General features: G+C 41.4%; 1 protein-coding gene and 1 long non-coding RNA gene across 12 annotated transcripts in view; one reads left to right on the top strand and one right to left on the bottom strand.

The window, feature by feature from the left end:
• Positions 1–621: 621 nt before the first annotated feature.
• Positions 622–12,894, bottom strand: LOC109202184 (uncharacterized). Its single transcript, XR_002062129.2, has 3 exons — positions 12,879–12,894; positions 5,299–5,301; positions 622–727 (listed from the first exon to the last, which is right to left on the bottom strand). It is a non-coding gene; the product is annotated as an uncharacterized LOC109202184 (long non-coding RNA).
• Positions 12,029–20,804, top strand: part of LOC100695288 (band 4.1-like protein 1) — a 104,510-nt gene continuing 95,734 nt past the window's right edge. For 3 of the 11 annotated variants that reach the window (XM_019358597.2, XM_025907493.1, XM_025907490.1), the window contains exon 1: positions 12,030–12,266. The gene's annotated coding sequence lies outside the window, so the exon portion shown is untranslated. Of the gene's footprint in view, positions 12,267–20,804 lie in introns of all 11 variants that reach the window. The other 8 variants (XM_025907498.1, XM_025907496.1, XM_025907495.1 and 5 more) reach the window with 4 other exon arrangements.

The raw sequence follows: 20,804 nt of genomic DNA, 5'->3' as shown, positions 1-20,804 counted from the left end.
CATGGGTGTTGGACTTCCTCACTGGCAGAACTCAGGTGATGAAGGTGGGTAGATGCGTCTCTAACAGCATCACCATCAACACAGGAGCACCACAGGGATGTGTCCTCTCGCCACTGCTCTACTCCCTCTACACTTCAGACTGTGTAGCCACCCATGGCTCCAACACCATTGTGAAGTTTGCTGATGACACACTGGTGTTGGGCGCCATCTCCAACAACAATGAGGCGGCCTACATGGATGAAGAGAAGAATCTGGCATCATGGTGCCAGGACAACCATCTCCAGCTGAACGTTGGCAAGACCAAGGAGCTGGTGGTGGATTTCAGAAGGAGTCAGCACAGAGACTACAAGCCCATTATCATTAATGGAGCTCCAGTGGAGAGTGTGCAGTCCTTCAAGTATCTCGGTGTCCACATCTCCTCAGACCTGACATGGTCTGCCCACATTCAGGTCCAGACCAAAACGGCTAGGCAGCGCCTGTACCACCTACGATAACTGAGGAAGTTCAGGGTCTCTCCAGAGATCCTCAGGATTTTCTATACAGGCGCTGTGGAGAGCATCCTCACACAGAACATCACATCCCGGACTAGAGCAGCGCAGATACTGAAGGACCCGTCCCATCCTGGCAGCAAACTGTTCCAACTTTTGCAATCCGGTAGAAGGTTCCGCATCATCCGGGCAAGGACAGAGAGACTCAAGAGGAGCTTTTATCCCCAAGCCATCCGGGCCTGTAAAATAGTCAGATTGTCTATTCTTATTTAATTCACTTAATGTACAGAATTCACCTGCCTGCTGCTTACATGCTACTACTGCACATTCACCTAATGTATATATTATATATAATGTTCTTCCTCTCTCCCCCTGCTTTTTGCACAAGTCGAGGAGCGTGTCAGGTTACATTTCACTGTGTGTTATACTTGTATAACCATGCATGTGACGAATAAAGAACCTTGAACCTTGAACCTTTGAAACGGTGGCTGTTGCACTGGCTAACTAGGCTGAACCCTTTGTCTTTTCTAAAATAGAACTGCTTTGACCCAACGGGTGTTTTCCAGAGTTGAACAATGAAGCCAACGAGGAAGTTAGAAAAACTACAGTTCTTCTTTGTGCCACTTGAGGCTGAGTTAAAAGAGACGCAGTCCCCATGAATCCCATGAATGACAGCATTAAAATTGTTTTTTCAGACTGGTACAAACAAACAGCTCTGACCGGAAGCCATTGAATTGTATAAATAGTTCCTAATAGGTTCACTACAGTAAGATTTTAATTTGACAGAATGTTTGAAAACAGATAAGAAATGCTTAATGTCAGGATCATCATATTGTCAGCAGAACAGATTTATAAGAGTAAAAACAGTGAAGGGAATAAAATTAGCTTTTATATAATGAAATGCCTTCGCTTCCTTCATACTGTGAGTCAAATGAGAAAGTTATGAATAAACTTTAAATCTGAGGATAATTATGACATATATTACATACAACATTAGCACTGAGTCAGTCTCTGTGGGAGCAAATAGAGAGAAAAGAAGCACTTAGAAGGCTGTGCAGTTCGTTTAAGCTTTGTGCAACACTAATTCAACCATAATTCTCTCTCTAGTGTGTGTGTGTGTGTGTGTGTGTGTGTATGTGTGTGTGTGTGTGTGTGTGTGTATGGACTTACTGGATATGGATTTGCATTTTAGGTTTTTACCAATAACCAAATTATCAGACCACTTATTTTTTATCCATTATTACACAGTATACGTTATCCTCATCTCTCTGGACTGGACCCCAAGGAGCCGTTCATGCATATACAAATACAGTCCATTTCTATGCTGAGAGTACACATTGTATTGTCATTAACATTAAACATTACATTTGTTCTTGCCTACAAACCTACAAACTACAGTGACAGACCATATTCAACAGTGTGGAATATGCAATTCTGAAACTCATATTCATATTTATATTTTTTTAGACTTTCCACTTTAATTTCAAATGTAAAACAGGAGCTAAATTATATTTTTTAATATTAAATATTAATATTTTGTAATCTTAATAGCCTTAAATTTATGCAAAGTGGAGGCTAACTTGCATCATTACTTACCCCACGTAGCAGTTAGCTGATATGAAATTGTGTAATGATAATAATTATGTATTAATAGGTTTCACAGCTGTTTGCTGAAGAAATGTCAGAACATAGTGAGTGAACATCAGATTCTGAATAGAAATAGCCAGAATGGCTAATCATGTTAATTATAGATGAGTTGCTTTTAAAATAAAGGACAAAAATCAGGGAACTCAGTCATTTCTATTAATGTTTTTTTCTCTTCTTTTCTTCTTAAAATTCCAACAATATGACTGTGGATCAGTAAATGCAGCAAGTTGTGTATGAAGCCTAATGTGCCACATTATCTACTTGCGCAATCTAAAGGTTTTTCCAACTCCCATTGGGATAAGCCACTACTCTGTCATTATACACCATTATTAGGCGCTCCACCTTAATACTGACATAGACCCTTCTAGACTGCCTTAATTCTTCATAGCACAGATTCAACAAAGTTCTAGAAATATTCCTCAGAGATTTTGCTCCATACATGACAGCATCACAGAGTTGCTGCGCATTTGTTGGCTCCACATCCATGATTCATCTCTCCTGTTCCACCAAGTCCTAAAAGCGCTCTGTTGGAATCTTGGGACTGTGGAAATCACTTGAGTATTGTCATGTTCAAGAAACTATTTCAGAAGATGTGCACAATGTGGTCATAAAGGCACAGCAGTAATACTCAGGTAGGCTGTGATGTGCCAAGAAAATACCCCCACAACATTACAGCACCAGCAGCCTGAACCTGAATCTGTTAAACCGTCAGTCAGTAGTGGCATAGATGCACAATGATCTGCATTGTCTGTCAATTGTTGTTGTTGTTGTTTTGATGAACAGAGGTGCAGGAAGATACAGGATGTCATGGTAGGTTTCCTGTGCAGCTGCAAAGGAGCTGTGCTGCCATCTGCAATCATCAGGGCTGTCCAGATGCACATGCATGGTGGAGCATGACAGGCGGGTTCCCGTCTGACCCTCGATGCAGCACAGATAGTAGTAGAAAAAAAACAAACATAAAAAACAAAGAGACAGTTTCACCCATAAAACTGCAGATCAGCACCAGATCGCTTCAGTGTTGTTGAGTTAACTGAATTAAGATGGAGACCTTCAGTGCCGCAGTGAATAGTTTAGACAAACCATGTTAATTAGACATTAATTTACAGACGCTGAAATACGGGCAGATATTCAAAAACTGCAAAGCTGTACGAGAACCTCCCAACAAAAACAGTTTATTCATACACAGTTACATTAATTCCTTGTTTGTATTTCATCTATTTTTGTCTGACAAATTGAACTTGAGATTTAACCTTTTAAATTTTTCTGTGTTTCAGAGACAACACACGGCTGCACAGAGAAAAAGGTCATGTGGTGGTGGAACAAATGAAAAGAAGGAAATAGGCAACAGATAGCAGGGGAGGACGGTGAGGAAAAAGGATCAGACCGAGAAGAGACAGGATGCTGCAGGTCTCCTCTGAGTCTCTTCAAAAACACTGTAAATCACTTGGACGGGGCCACTTTATCATTTCATGCCAGACTTTGTCACACAGGGAGGAAAATTGTTCGGGATGTGACTGGTTTACATAAACAGATGGGCTTAACTGGTAACAGTGAGCATAATAGATAAAGTGGGATATTTTCCCAGGCACTGTGCAAAACACAGCATGTTTATGGGCATTGTTGCACAACTATAGTTCAGGCAAAGTTAATATATGGTAGAAGCTCAGCGGGAAGAACAGAGCATGAAGGACCCAGATTTCATTCCTGGCCTATGTGGACGTCTGCTAAAACAGCTATTACAATTTTCCTGAAGTGAGCTGGTGATGAATTGCTCAAAGAAAAAACATGGAAACGTGTAAATAATTTTAGAATTATTTATTACTCTTTTGTTGAGCGTTATCAGCAGACAGGCAGCAGACAGACTGAGGAGAGAGTATTTTATAAAATATAAGTTTTAAATAATTATTTAGAAGATTTAAGATGGCTTCACTTCACTAAATTGGATAAATAAAACATCTTTTTGAAATTATTTCAACTATAAATGTTCAACATGAACATGAAGTCCATACACTGCGCTAAAAATAATTTAGAATGACATTTTTTGATGGGTGAGGTTGATGAAGGTATATATATAGCCCAGAACATCTAAAACACTCCGAAGGCACATAATGGAGTTATCAAATCATTTATAGATTTTTCCCCATAATTTAATATTGAAGAAAAACATTTATTGTTTAATCTAAAGTGACCCATAGTTAGCCTGACAGATTTTGTGCTACATGAGAGTAAGTAAAACCCGAATCTGTCCAGTGATCATATGCAGGAACTGATGTGTTAGCTAGTTTTAGAAAATAGCTAACTAGCTCTTAGCCAGCAATGTTCTACTCCACATTGTCTTATTGTTTTACATATGTGTTTATATTAGTACATATAACCACAGTTGAAACTACTGCTAGATGAGCTGACATCTACTAAAACTAAAGCTAACTCAGTTTTAGCCAAGGTCAGCTATTCATTCAGTTTTATACATGATAGCTAACCATGGCACATGCTAATACCCCTTTGTACTGGCTTTCATTCTAAACATGTGTTTTAGACATCTAACCAATGGACATCATTTAATGGCTTAAAATGTTACTAAATGTTGTCAGTTAGTGTTTCTTAGCAATAGTCACAGTCAACTGATAAGAAATAGGCTACTTAGCTGATGCTATAAATAAAAACCAAAAAAGAAAGAAAGGGGGGGAAAAAAGACATGCTAGATATCATTAAGCCTAATGCAATACTTTTTTTTTTTTTTTACTTGTAAGACCTAGCTTACTGGTTTTGAGTTCCTTGATGTCTACCAGTAGCCAATTACTTTGGTTCCTTCACCAAATTTTATTTGACCTTTAAGCTGTACAAACTGCACTCATCAAAATCATGACCAATAGGCTGTGTAACTAGCCCATTATAGACTATGCTAACATTTCATTATAACAGAATTCATAGTAGTTTTGAACAGAGCAGATGAGCTGAGATGAGAACTCTACATGAGGTCAAGGTAGATGGATGGGTTGACAGATCATTCAGAAATCAGACTTTAAAGCGGTCTGCTGTTTGTTTCCTGTTTTAATCTGATAACTTTAATCCTGTGTTCATTATTTAAACTGTGCTGCTTTTTTGTTAGTTTTTATTTCAAACAGATTAAATTTTCAGTAACATTTTTTCATAACATCTTAACCCTCTGGAGTTCTGGAGTCAGCACGTCCAAATCACATGACTGATTTAAGTTGACCTAGTAGCAAGACGGACCCTCGTCTTCGTATCAACCACATTTGAAGGTGCAAACTTCAGACTATATGCCAGATTTTTGTATCAGTGCAGTCATGTGGATGTTATGACAGTTTGATGCAAACAAGTCCTACGCCAAAAAATAGGTTGACGACAACAAACTAACCATGCTCATTGTCTATGTAATGGACACATCTTACTACACAGGAGCCTTTTAGTTGTTCTACGATGTGATAATGACACTGTTAAACAATTTAAAATAATACATACAAAAGCAAAAATGGCATGAATAACATTTAGTGTCATATTTTAAAATATCCCAACAGATTCGTTTTGGGATTCAGGTATTTGTTTTAGTTTGATATTGCAAAGCTTTTCAATGCAATGCTTGGTGCTGCGGGTTAGGGTTAGCACGTATAATGATTTAGACCTCAGAGGGTTAATAGAATGATTTTAACAAAAGGGTCAAAAGGGTAATTATATCTGTAAATAATCCGTAAATATATATTTTTTTAAAAATTGTTTTATATGACATCATGCATGTTGGTTGTACTTCTTAAACTAAACTTCTTTCAAAATGACGGTATGAGGGTAAGGGGTTAACACCTATGACTTTTACCTCAGAGGGCTCAGAGATCACTACCTATTACCACGTCTGTGACGTGAGTAACAATGAATATTTAATTAAAGTTATTCATTTGGCCAGCGAACACTCTTCCTATTATTTATGCTCTTTTGGTCTGACAGCCCTTTGAAGTTAATTTGAAGACAGTGTATTTCAGGGACTCTTTTAAGTTTGGTTGGAGACTCTACAGTACTCTGGCTCAGTATGGGCTCGAGCATCTGTCTCTTTGTGTTAATCGTGCAGTGGACTACCTACCTGTGTCTCCCTGCCTTCCATGCAGTGCGTGCTTTGATAAGAAACTTTGCCAGTGGGAAAGGAGAAGCACTTAATGAAATAAATATGATGTTCTTTGCTGTTTAAAAACATCACTGGAAGCAGCAGATGCCAGAAACCACACAGCATCCTTGCTTCACATCGAGTATTCGGCTTGTCTTTGATTAGCAGCCTGCAGCTAACAGCAGATTCCAATAAGAATTCTAAAAGCTTGTCTGTTGGACCTCTCATAGATTATCTATCAGCTCAGATTTTGGGAAATTCTGGCCTAAGCTGATTTGGCACTATGATGAGCTGGATTAAAGGTGGAATAACACAGTCGATGTGTAACCGGCGTTTGTGTGGTTTCAGCTGTTTTTGTTGTCCGCAGTGCATGTGCTATCCTGCCAAGTAGGTGTTTGCTTGGAGACAAACAGATCCTGCTTCCATGGAGTCATAAACCGAGCTAGTTTAAACTAAAGCATCATTTGGATGCAGCAATAGGTCTGCGCCTGCACAATAGAACTCAATTTCTGCCGGTTTCAGTGGTTTCATCATTTCCAAGTGAGTGGGGGAAACCTCTCTCACCTCAGCACAGCATGAAGTAAAGTGAGTGCTGCATCTTCGGTTTCGGAAATTTTCTGATAATAAGCGACACAGACACCTCCTATATGAGGCCAAAAGGTGTGCGGGGGCAGGGGGTTCAGGATGCTATTAGACATGCAGCTAGGACAGAGCAGAAATCCAGTTTCAGCTCTTTTAAGACTTAAATATGCTCTTGGCCTCTGACAAGTTTGGTTTCCCAATTTTGGGGAACCCACTGGTAGAATCCAAAAAGGTGATTGCAGTAGGCAGCAATAATACTGATCTAGGTAATGTGAGATGGATGAGCCAGAGAAACAAATAAATTGCACCAGTTCTCACCAGAATTGCCCTTTTGTTTCCTCACAGCCTGTTAGAATAATTGAACTGAGTTTAAAACGCTTTTCATCCCAGGGGGGCAATTTAAGCTTTGCTAATTTGAAATCGCAAATGCAGTCATTCCCATATTAAACAGTTCAGAATACTAAATATAATAGCATAAGAAAATAGCTGAACTACACATGGCAGGTAATGGCAGTGGCGTTGGAGCTGGCAAACAATTTCTAGCACCGCCACCAATTTATAAAAAGTACATTTAAAAAACAAATTACACACAAGGTGAACTGAGACCATCTTCTGGTTCTAATTACTTTAAATTAGTCTTGGAAAAAATGTGGAATTAAAATACACGACAGCTAATATAGCTCTAAAAATAATATTTTAGAAAAAATATTCTAGCAGCTTTTTCCACAATTTCAGAGTTTCTCATAAAGATGTTAATGAAAAGCAGATCATTTTGATCATCATTACAAAGAATAATTGCTACCTCATGTTTCAAAGGGAACATTAAGGTGATGGTTGAACCTCAACCGGCAGCTCTGACTCATGTTTCTGTGCTTACTCAGCCAGTTTGGATAATTAAATTCTAAGCAAGGGACTGAAGCCCGGGATCAACTTATTAACATCCTGATTGTCTATGAATATGTATTACTGGTGTGCTATGTCCATCCCCGTGTCTGTTCCACTTTCCTCTGAGGCCATCGTCTCACTTCACTCTCTTCTGAAGAGCCATTATTGTTTCCCACTGCAGAGGAGATAGATGCTTCATTATTAAACAGGCTGCCTTTGAAGTAGTTCGGATTGATCTGTCCACCCGCAATTTAAACAATCCTGCGTGTGTTAAGGAGAGGCGAGCGGCAAGGATCAATAGCTAAACACTTATAGTAATTTCATTTTTGACTTATAGCTCGGCGCATCGTGCATGCAGATCCGGCCGGCTTGAACTGGAGTAACGGAGGAACACAGCCACTTAAACCACTCTCAGCCTCAGAATACTTTCACACAGAACACATGCTTGTTTTCAAAGTGCAACAGCACTTTTATCTCTCACTGACTTTTAGGCTGTCTCATCTACTATTCAGTTCTCTCAGTGGAAATGTCTTAATGATGCAACTTTGGGAAAAGACGATAAATTTACAGACGGGTTACAAATGAAGAGGAGAAACCTGAATAAAAAATGGAGAAACATAACACTGGATAAGTATGAACAAGGACCAAGCGTTGCCTGCCTGGTTGCGGGCATCAGAACAAAAACAAGCTTCTAAACCCCTTTGATACTACACAGCACTACATGTACACATTTTTGTACATGAAGTGGTTCAATCTATCGATCAGTATCTTACAAAACATTGTAAATTATTACAGAACATGAAATGTAGCATCTTACATTAGCTATTATATCACTTTCTAGGTTGTGAAGATACCAAAACATTGCTGTGATTTTTAGCTGTACTACAGCAGGGATTGGGTAACATTTACCAATTATGTCTAACTTTATTTCAATAAAATATTGAAGTGCTTCTGGCTTTGTTTTGTGTTATGGAGCAGCTGTGGTGCTATTGTTAAAAAACTGTCAAGATCAACCCAAATTTTACCAAATAGCCATTAACACCCACCTGTTACTTTAGGTACACCTTGCTACTACCAGGCTGGATGCCCCTGTTTCCATTTAGAACTGCATTCATAGATAGATCACAGTGTTGGAAACTTTCCTCGGAGGCTTTGGTCCATATTGACATGATAGCATCGCACACTTGCTGCAGATTTGTTGGCCGCACATCCATGATGTGAATCATTCATTCCACAACATCCCAAAGGTGCTCTATCGGATGGATCAATGCTTTCATGGTGTATGCGCCAAATTTCTACCCCACCATTCAAATACTGCCCCATATTTAGGACTCATCGGACCAGGGAACATTTTTCCAGTTTTCTGTTTTTCTGACGAGGCCATGCAAATTATAGCTTCAGTTTCCTGTTCTTAGCTGACACGACTGGCCCCCGGTGTGCTCCCATGCTTCATAGTTTGGAGCGTTGCGCATTCAGATGTCATCTTCTTGTATTGAGTTGTTATTTTTGAGCTACTGTTGTGTTCCTATCAGCTCGAAGCAGTCTGGCCATTCTCCTCTGACAACTGGCATCGCGGAGGCATTTTCTCCCAGAAAACTGCTGCTCACTGGATCTTTTTTGTGTTTCAGACACAACCCCAGAGATGGTTGTGCAGAAAAATTCCACTAGATCAGCAGCTTCTGAAATACTCTGCCCAGTCCATCTATCACTAACAACCATGCCGCGTTCACCTTTCTTCCCCCATTTGTGATGCTCAGGTTGAAATCCAGCATGCCTGAATGTCTTGAATTGCTGCCATGTAATTGGCTGATTAGATATTTGCATTTGTGGGTTAAAAAGGGGGTACTTAATTAAGCGGCCAGTGAGTGGATACTCATAAGGGCACCTGCAGTCAAGTTCTAAAGATAATAAGTGTCTAATCACATCACAGTAACCTGTTACTAAATAGCCACGCTTGATACTTTCAAACATTAGAATTTGACTGAATATGCAATAAGGCTGGTGACAAACCATTCCCACTAAGTGAAGTAGAACCTTACTGGGAGCACAAATTAATTGTAGCATGTGGAATGACTTTAAACCTCTGAAATGCACTGCTGCTGCTGGAAACAAAGCCCAGAAACGGTAAAACATGCATTAAACAGGTGAATAAAGTCATGTGCAAAGAAAAAACAAAGGTCTTAAATTTAGATTTTGCTCAGAGATCCAAAACATATTCCAAAGTAAGGCAGTGGATTCATTTTAAAATGCAGCCCAAACCAAAATGACACGTCATAGTCTTTACAGGTGTAGGGAAGTGGTACACACAGACTGCGCAGACTGACATATAGTTGCAAGAGATGTCTCGACTCAGTTTGTGCTAATGAAACGAAAAAAAAAATCTGGGTTTTGGAGTGTGAGTGAGCTTAATCTGTTCCTCTGCTCTGCTTGAGGCTAGCAGCTCAAGGCTTCATTAGCTCCATAACACACAGAAATCCCAGATGGAGCCGTTGGTGGTTAAGTTGTGTTGAGAGTAATGCAGGCATGAGGTTTTTACAGAAAAAACACATTTATGGTAAATGATTTAGGCTACATGTTCTTTGATACTGACCAGCTTTTTAACAAGACTGTCATGTCCAAGCTGGACTCTTCTCCAGTGTATCGTTTAGAGCTGTTTTGTCAAAGCATGAGGTCTCTCTTCACGTCTGTGCCCTGATGCTCTGAGTTAGCGAGAGGGAACTGTTACTCCCGCTCTTGATGTGTCAGTGAGCATGTTTATTGTTTGAACATGCATGTTTTAACCCAAGCAATGACCTTTTAAGTGCAAGCAGCGAGTGGGGAAAACTCAAAAGGTGAAAAACACAAATGTCCTACTGGGACAGGAACAACGGTCTCCTGGCAAACAAACTGACAATTTATGCTATTGCCACCCCTCCCACCAATTAATGGGGACTTTGTAATTCTCTAAAAAGTGACTGTTAGTTGCTGATATTGGTGCAATCGGTGCATTGGGACGCTGTGCATGTACCAGAGAGACACAGTAAGAAATTAACAAAACAACATAAACATACACTGATGTTCACGAAGTAAGAGTGGGCTAACAGTAAACGCCTGTCTCAGCAGAGGCAAAACTTTCATTTCAGAAGTATTTTTCAACCAAGACTAGAGAAGAGATCATCACTTTGGTTACTCAGCACTCTAAGGTTTATTGGGTTGTCCCTCACCTGGTAATGGGCTTTACTGGAATAACTTGTTTATTCAAGTTCAATTCAATTTTATTTACATAGTCAAATCACAACAACAGTTGACTCAAGGTGCTTTAAATTACCCCAGAATATTGGAGAAAAACCCTAAACAAACCCTCCGAGAAATCAGCACAAACCTGTGAACCTTGGGGGCAAGGTTGAACATCTGGTGCTCTGAGGCCCTTTGGTGTTTTACTCCAGCCTTGGCATTAGATTATCTGACTGTAGGAGTTCTTAGGAGTGTGCCTTGCTAGTAACCCTGAAAGTAAATATAGTGTATAGAGTCTCATGGCAATCTTACATACATACTGTCCGCTAGCTTTCCCAGCATATCGCAGCACTGCAGCCCTGGCTTTCTGATAACAGGAAAGGATTAATCAAAACAGCCTCAGCAATATCTCATCAGTGATTAATTATATCTAACTCGGGCTCTCAAAATAATAGCCTACCTTGTTAATTTAGCAAGCACAATAGGGAACTGATACCTCCGTATTATTGCTTTTCACGGACACGCTCCCATTATTTTTATTTACAAGAGGGGGCTGAATAAGGGCGCCCTGCCCTTTGGGCCAATAAATCCCATCATCTCTGTATGCAAAAAGTGAGGGAGTCAATAGGCTGTGTGCTGTTAGCTGTTGACTTGGTGATGAAATCAGAGGGGGGATTGTGCCATCCTCATCCTGACGACACTACAAGAAATAAGAGCAGCTCCTCGCGCAGTTAGGGTTTATTATATTGACTTATTGTAAGGCACATTATAATATTTGATTGCACGAGAAGCTGTTTAAAAAAGAGAAAAACAAAAGGAAACACATTTAAAAGTGTTTATGTGTCACACTGTCATGGCACACAGGGGTACGTGAACGTAACAGCAGTGGAAACAATAAGAGATGGTGTCACCTCGCTGCCCCATTTCTCCCTGCTTTTTTATTCAGATGTGATCACTTGTTGACAGAGAGGGGCTTAAAAATGTTCTTGCTGGATTGACACCAGCGGGGTTTTTCCTTTTTTTTTTCTTTTGTGCACTTCCCCCTCAGCACGCGGACAGTACAGGCTATGTGCCCGAGCGTGTCTTCCTCCCTCCTCCTGCCTGCCTCCCTGCATCTGACAGCGTCCCTCCCTCTTTCTCTCTCCTCCACCTCCCTCTCTCATTACGCCTTTCACCGGCAAAACTCCAACACACACACGCACACACATACACACAGACACACGCGCCACCTTTCCCTTAAACCGGGAAATAAACACGGAGCGACGGCAGGAGCAGGACCGAACTCCCCCGGCGCGCACCATCCATGTTCCTCCCCTGGATGTCTGTCTGACAGGAGGGTATGTTGACTATCTTCATCTTTAAAAAAAAAAAAAAAAAAAAAAAAAAAAAAAAAAAATAGCACACTGTTGGTTTTTATTTGAATGTCGCGCTTTGGTGCTTCCTTCCTTTTCCACACATAATTGTATGATCACGGCTTTTTGTTACGGTCTTATTGTGCTGCAGTGGGGCGGGAGGGGACGGGGGCTTTTATCCAAGCTGCAGCTACTTCACGTAGAAACGATCATTGTAGAAGGCGCACGGACTTTGCCCGCTTGCCTGCGCCGTCCTCTGCCGAGGGATGAATAACATTGTGGGAATGGAGCAGGAGCAGGAGCGAGTTGTTTGCGCCCGCTGGTATCAGAGCTGCAAGCCTGCAGCCAGGCAGCCCCTCCCTCCCTCTCTTATATATACGTGATGTTTTCATCCTGAAGTTGAAAGTTGCTGCTTTAAGAACAAAATCGCCTTCTGTGTTTGTGTCTCAGCCTGTCAGGGCAAAGTGGATCTGCTCTTGTTTAAGTCTGTCCGTTCTCAAATGCACCCATCAGCACTTATGCAACAGCCACCCTGACAAATGCACACACACACACACACACACACACTCTCTCTCTCTCTCTCTCACACACACACACAAACACACACACACGCACACACACACACAGAGGAGTTACTTGCACAATGTTGCCTCCCATCAACACCTCTGGTTTGCCCACACAAAGCAGTTATATTTAGCTTCCAAAACAAAGTGGAGGGGATGTACAGTGCATTTCATGCTGTAAAACCCACAGTGAGTGATTCTGTCAGTGCTGTGGCCTGAAACAGTGACTTTAGTTGAAAACTGTGAAGGCAGTTTGGCTGCAGAGGTGCACACTGAGGCAGGTCACGTTATGGAAATGACCTCACCTTTGCCCCCCCTGCCCTCTGGCTTTCACTAGTTATGTGGACTTGGTTGGAGAGTTGCAAGGACTTGCCTTCAGAATGCTTTAGTAGGAATCTTTCAGCATTTGCATGGCTTTCCCAATGACATTTGATAGCTTTGATGTTTCATGCCGATTGAGTTGTTAACAGCTGATGCAAAGCAACATTTCCAAATGTTTATAACCTCTTCCTATTGATTTTGTCATCCTTAAATTTGTGCAAGTCAGACAGTCCCCTCGGCAGCGTTCTGGCCTGCTCCCTGCCCCCATACAGGTGGGCTTATGGCACTTTGTCAACATATTTCTTCAGGCCGCACATGCACCGTCAGCCTCAGCTGGCAGACCTGCTGTCACACCGCATCTATGTCGTTAACATCGGACACACTCCTGCTCCTGCTGTGTCAGCCTTGCCTAATCAGCCTGCCAGCCAGCCTCCCTCCGAGCATCACCTGATGCTTCCTCTTCTTCTCCTTCTTCTTCTTCTTTTCCTTCACCAAACACCCCCACCCCCATGCCTCCTACCTGCAGGGGAGCCATTACCTCATCTCAGCACCAGTTTCTGCACTGCTAGCTCATCATTATTTTTGCATCAAATTGCGATCATACGAAGTTCAGACATGGGAAAGTGCTCCAAACTCAACGATTCTCTGTGGCTTGTCTTTTTTACTGTAGTGTACACACAAAGTTTCGCAACTGATGTGCACACGTCGGTGTTTGTGCGTGATGCCCGAGGGTACTGCTGGGATTTCACAGCCCAGCATGCTGCCTAACAGCATTTGCAATTCAAATGAGTTTGTATGAGGCATCTGAAGCAGCCCTCCTCTCCTCTGTGTCTCTTTGGAGGCACTTGCGGATGAACTCAGCCATTTCTTATTTCAGTGTTACGTCTCTGTTGGAAAAAGAGGGCAGTTAGTTGCTTCTCAGAGCCACAGAGGAGGAATATTTTAAAGTAGCCATCTTCCTTCAGCCGTCATTTAGTTTGCATGTCCTGTAGCATTTGGTACAGGAACATGGAATGCTGCATAATTATGCGGGGTCACCCTGATGTTACAAACATTAATAAACAAGGCACCAAGGCTGTGTGGGTCTGTGTGTGCGTGTGCGTGTCCTGCACTCTGGCTGTCATTGCTGTTGGCCTAGCTAAATGTTTTTTGACCCGTCATGTTTTTGTAGCTTGGCCAGTGTGGTCACGTCTCTTCCTGCCTGCTGAACTGCAGTGACCAATCCCAGACACACACACGCACACACACACACACACACACACACACACACACACACACACACACACACACAGAAATGTATTTGCACTTCTGTGTTTGTGTAGACTACCCTGACCCCGACCCTACCCGTCTCATCTAGATGCCTCCTTCTCTAACCTTCAGTGTTATAATCTTCACAAGCATGGATGCATCAACCTTCAGTGTAACAGCATCGATATTTCTGGCTGTGATTCTGTGAGCTGTTCAGTGTTTGCATTCTGTAGATGCTTCTCCGTGTAGTTGTTTTCACTGATAGTGGGGCTGCATTCAAATTGCATTTCCCCTCCACAAGGGCGCACAATGCATGCATGCGCAAGACGTGATGTGGAAGGCAAAAGTTTGCGTATTTATAGATTACGGATCTGATCATTAGTTATCATTTACCACAAGCATGACTGTCATTATTTAAATAAAAAAAAAAAAGCTGCACAAAGAGATGTCTCAGCCCTTATTTGGAGACATTTGTGCCTTTCTCATTATGAAAAGATTTGCTGCTCCCATCAGTAAAAGCAAATAAGCCGAGATTGAAATGTAAAAGCACTGCTGTTGTGATTCATTATTACAAAATAATAAAGTTAATGAAAACAGAATATTCAAACCAGAAGCAGCAAATGGAAAGCGGTGCTAACTCTCCTACGTTTTCAGACATGGAATATGTCAGATAGCTTCATGCTAGTGGTGCTCTTCTATCAGTGAGTCTGCAAGGGTTCAAGTGATGCAAATTCCATCATCAGAGGATGTGTAAGATGTTCTATATAGAGCCATGATTACAGTGTTTCAAGAGCAATATCGATACTTAGCGATGTTATTTTTCTTTTACACACAAAAATTAAAACACATTTTCCTAGCATTTATTTTGTGTAGTATTTACTCATTTACGCACATTCACTGTGCTCAGATCAGCTGGTTGTTGTGTTTGTAGGGAACAGGGAGTGCCCACTGGTGGACAAAATACAATGTCAACACTCAGAACATGGTTGAAGGGTGTTTCTTCAGTTTCTTCTTTGCGTTTTTACATTTTCATTTATCAGTCATAGCTTTAATCAGATGATAATATCAGCACCCCATAAATCAGTTGGGCGATAGTTCTCTTGAAGATTAAGAATAGTGAAAATGCCACTAATCCCTGAGAGTTTTATTAAGTACAGTTTGATGTTCTTCTGCACAATTTCTGAACATTGGTCTGACAGTTACTCTGTAACTACTTAATTCAGAGCAGCTGTCAATCACTGCGGTCAGTCGACTCGTGACAACAGTCAGATGCTTTATAATATCAAATAAATGATGCAAAGTAAAATTTGACATGAAGTATATAATAAGAAGCCCTTAATTTGCAGTGTTTTCGATTTGGATTCTACTGTGGAGAAAGTAGTCTGGCAGGAGCTCACGTGCAAGCTTCAAATTATTGGTTGAAATGTGCTTTCGAGCAACAATGTTAAATGGGAAACAGTATGTGACAAATATTGAATCAGTAATGCCATCTTCCTCTTCAGTGAGTCTCTGTACTCCAACTCCAAGGTTGTGGACTGCAGCTGCCTCTTCAGTGAGTGCACCATAGTGGCACATTAAGCCGTTCCCCACCTGCTAGATTGAGTGAGTGGCCATGCAGCTCACAGCTGATCTCCAGGTCAGAGTGAGGTCTAGCACTCCCACGTCCACGGGTTATCAGACAGGAGAAGGATATCAAGCACCACCTAAATAGGTAAATGGTTAGTAGTGACTGAACTTTCAAAATAAGAGCACACAACTGTCTACTAGTGATTCTATAGTGTTGTTCTTTCAGACAGATGAAAGAAAAAAAGCCTAAAGGCTGCTAAATAATCCAAGGAGAGATCTATAATAACGTGAATCTGATATGTAAGAGATCATGTTTGGGGATTTTTTTTTCTCATGTCTCATCGGCTAAATACAGAGAGGGATTTATGACCTATAATACAACCAGCCACAAGGGGCACAATCAAGATCCTTTGGCTTTGCTACTGGAAGGCTGTCATTTTTGTCCAATCTCAAGCCTATGCTGACTAGAATGCTGACTACTTTCACATGCAAATCGAGCATAGCTTACATACGGTGTGTCTAATGCCTGATACCTGATAAGAGATGAGTAGTGCTGTGTTACTGATTGTGGGCTGGTACAGCTGTAATTTTAGAGGTACAGCAGCAGCTGCAGCACTCTGCAGATTTGTGTTTGTTTAGCCAACATGCACAGAGAGGGAATCTTTTCCTGTTTTACACACTCTTTTGTCAGCTTTATTTGGGGAAAAAAACCAAAAGAGGATAACACAACTTTACTGCCACTGAGTCTGACAACATAATTGCAGTGGTTGCGCGATTTGTTTTTTTTATGGGGATCGAATTAAGCCTCATCAGATTGTAGCGTCCACTGCAGTCCTGTCAGAATATTATTAGGGTTCAGACTGGAACATCATTGTTTCACAGTCTGTCTGGGGGCTGCCAGCAGCAATGTCGACACTTATTTAGTCGTCCCCCGTCTTTGTGTCATAGGTCTCATTTTAAGCCAGTTATATCCTGCTGCTGTCTGTCTGATCAAGGCGGTGTTTTTTAGCTTTTTACAGCTTCTGGCGATTTATTGCCTTCTTCCAGTTGCATCATTCTGTCTGCCCTTAGATGTGAGAATAGAGAAGGAGGAGCTATTTCATGCTGTAAGACAGTTTTATTTCGCTCTTCTGTTTCCCACCTTCGGTCACACGTCTCCTCCCTCCCTGGCGATGAGAAGCATCACTTTGTCCTTCTAAAGGGGGTGGGGGGGTTTCTTAGCTTTACCCTGAGCAGCTGTGGCTCAGCTCGCCTCAGCCTCATGATTACAGTGACTCAGCAGGTTCTCCTTCTTTTTGCTCCTTTTCCCCCTCTTCTTTGCATACCCGTGCTCGTTTCCCTTGCTCCCTCTTCGCTGCCGCCTCCTTTGAACAAATCCCCTGCCTCTGAAGGATGAGACTCATCATGTTGTTGTCTGGCTTTGATCTGGCTCACGATATCCCATAATGCTGCTTTTTCTTGCCTCCCCACAGTAAAGGAAAAATATATTTTACAGGCAAAGTTGGTTCATGTGGGGCGGCGAACAGCAGCCGCTTCTTTTCAGGTTGTTTATTCCCCCTTCACTGAGGTCTGCTGTGGAAATACTTTTATCCAGCTATTTTGGCCTCTTCCAAAAAACCAGGCCAGCAGCTATTGTTTCCTTTTGGCCGCTTCACCTAATTAGAGCCGTTGCATTCAACAGTTGTGGAGGAAGGCTAATTCCGCTGTTGATCTGTGTTCATTTCTCCCTGTGATTGCTGAGCGGGATTGTCTGAGTTTTCTGCGTAAAAATCCGGTAAAACGAGGAAAAAATAGTCGGTGCCAAGGTCGGTCTCTGTGCAAACTGTTAATAAATTCATAAATCAAGACCTAAAAAGAGGATTAGGTGAGATTAGGGTTGCAAAAAGTAAAAAAAGAATCACAACAATAGCCTGCTTACTGCTGCTTAGCAAAATACAGATGAGGCGATTTGCATAAAATAATTTTCGAGCATGATTAAGTTGCACGTTGCAGGTAAAGTAAGGCTGCATTTGGCCCAAGTGCTCAGTGATTAAAATTTGTTGCTGCTGCTGCTGCGTGGTTAACGAGATATACAGCTCAGCTAAGGACAGTAGGTACACTCTGATCTCTACATTATATTTCACTGGTAATTAGACTGAAGAGGATTGTGCACCAAATGCCCAGTGAAGCAGGTGGGCGTAGTCTGCAGGCAGGCTGTGTTTGGCTGTCTTCTTGCTGGATATCACCCAGTGCTCCTCCGTGCTGGAAAATATGTTTATTGAGGGTCTTGCTGCTGCTGTTTGTTGCAGTGGTCTGTGGAGGAGTACAGTAGGCACTCGTACGACTCCCACTGCCTTCGGGCCCATTGTGTGGCTTTTAAACTGGTCGGACAGGTTGGAAGGCAGATCCAGGCACAGTCATTACTCTGCACTGTGTACAGTCATGCTTGGTTACAGAGTGTGTGTTTACACTTCTCAGTTTATGCTGCGGAAACACGTGACACACTTGTGTGTGTTTTTCTGAGTTGTTCATACGTTTGTTGCACCGACTTGTTTGTGTTGCTGCATTTGGAGCTTCGTGAAGGATCAACTGTACTGTGCTGTACACACAGAGAAAATCTGTGGCAAAGCATGCGAGCTGTGTACTTATTCTTACATCAAATCCTATTCATGATGTCATCTTTTTTTATATCACAACCGAGAAACCTCTTCAGCTTCACATATTTTCTTCTGTCACAAATCCTTTTTTACCACAGAGTCCATTTGGTAGCTGTTTGGACTGTGTCGTGTGATTAATCATGCCAAATTATTGGTATTGGCTCATGTTAGTCCCGTTTAACCTCTCACGTGAATTGTAAACTGGCTAAATGTTTAGAAACGGTATCATGACAAGCTAAAACATTCTAAAACTGGTGAGAGGTTGAGAAATTCTGTTTTTTTTGGCATGAATGATAAATAAGTAACAAAAATATTAGTATCTGAATTGGCTATTGGCCAAACACACTGCTTAAAAGAAATGAAAGAAACACTTTTTAATCAGAGCATATCATCAAGTTAGTTAACTTTCTGTGATATTGATCTGGTCACATGGCAGTCGTGAAAGGAGCCGTGGAGAACGTTATGCTGCCTGTACCATCATTTAGCATGACCGGTGTGGTGTTGGGTCAGTGATGGTCAGGGGAGACCTTTTCAAAGGACGGACAGAGAGAAGTCTACGGTCTAGGCAATGACACCCTGACTGCCATTAGGTCAGACTTTACACTGGTGCAGAGGGTCCTGGGTTCCTTCTGGTGCACGACAATGCCAGCCTATTGCAAGAACGTGCAATAGAGGATGAAGGAATTTCTACCATTGAATGACTAGACTGTGTAACTTTACTGATTTAGTATGTGACTGAATCAGCACAATCTAACCCACAAGTAGTAACCTACCTACCAGCAGCCTGCTGGATGCTAAAAGGCTAAACAGCAGAATGTGACAATCCTATGGTCATATGGTGAGGTTTTCCTTTTTTGATTATTTCTTCTTGAACTTTCAATCAGAACTTTGAGCTATTAAACATGAAACTAAAGGCACTGAAGGACTCAGACTACTTGAAATTTGAACATCTATACTTTCATCTGCAAAGGAAGACTTTGTGATAAAATGGAAAGCTACAAAACAACTCTAAATGGACCGTATTATTAAATCAGTCATACTATATTTTACATTATTTTTGTCAGTTTGCTACAAAATGTGTAAACTTTGTATTTGCGTTGCAAAGCGTACCGTATTTTAAATTACTCAATGCATGAGTCACATCTTCCACGCAGCCGTCAGTAACAGTAACTTATGCACATAATAAAATGATCGGCTTTTAGACCTAAAATGTAGTTACGATGGAGAATCCATCACAGCGAGTTTTGTGACTGTGAGCTAAAGTATGACTGCCTTGTGGCATGCAGTGGGAATAAATGAATACATAAGTGCAGTTTGTATTGGCTGTACTGTGAAGCTGCACTGACGGATGTAGCAGACTCCTAGTAGGTACAGAAGTTGTGCAGATCTTCAGAGCAAATCCATTAAGAGTTTTGATTTTTTTTAAAGCAAGTGTAAACACCATCCTACACTGAGACATGCAGGCAGTTCATATGGTCTGTCTACTGCTTTCCTGACACATTTAAACAGGCAAGGATTTTGATCTCTTTGAAAGAATTTGTACAAAAAAAGTTGACACACATTTTTTAGTCACTTAAATACATCAAAAGGCAAAAAGACCAGTAGCTACAGCAAAAGACACAAAAAGAAATCTCCAAAAGCCCTAAAACATCCCAGGATCTACATGTAACTCTTGCAGCAGTTGGTATCAAAGTGTAAACGACTGCTCAGATTGGATCTGTGTGGCGAGCCAGCAGTCATAGCTGTTCAAATGAAAGAAATCTCAAAATATAGAGTTGTTTGACCACAGTAATAATAGACCATGTTTGTACAGAGGAAATACAGCTTTCCAGGAGAAGGAACTCATGATAACTGTGAAACATGGAGGTGGGAGCGGCCCAGTGTTTGCACTGGGAGCGAGATGCGATGAGCTATGCACCAGATGAGAAAGTGCTTAGACCTTTCAACAGGAAGATGATCCTGACCGCACTAACCCGCCGATGAGTGGCTCTAAAAGAAGAAATGGAAGCTAATGGAAAGGCTCAAAGCCCTGATTAGAATTGATCATTGGGTGGAGACATACAGTAAAACCCTCAAACATCTGTGAACTGATTATACATGGAAAAAGTTACAGGTTATGAAAAATTTTAGCTTTTTCTGTTAAAGGGGAAATATTAACTTCTGGGGCCAAGTGTATTGTTACTTTTCTC

This window comes from Oreochromis niloticus, linkage group LG5, assembly GCF_001858045.2.
Source record: "Oreochromis niloticus isolate F11D_XX linkage group LG5, O_niloticus_UMD_NMBU, whole genome shotgun sequence".
NCBI classification, from domain to species: Eukaryota; Metazoa; Chordata; class Actinopteri; order Cichliformes; family Cichlidae; genus Oreochromis; species Oreochromis niloticus.
This window is presented reverse-complemented; position numbering and strand designations above follow the sequence as displayed.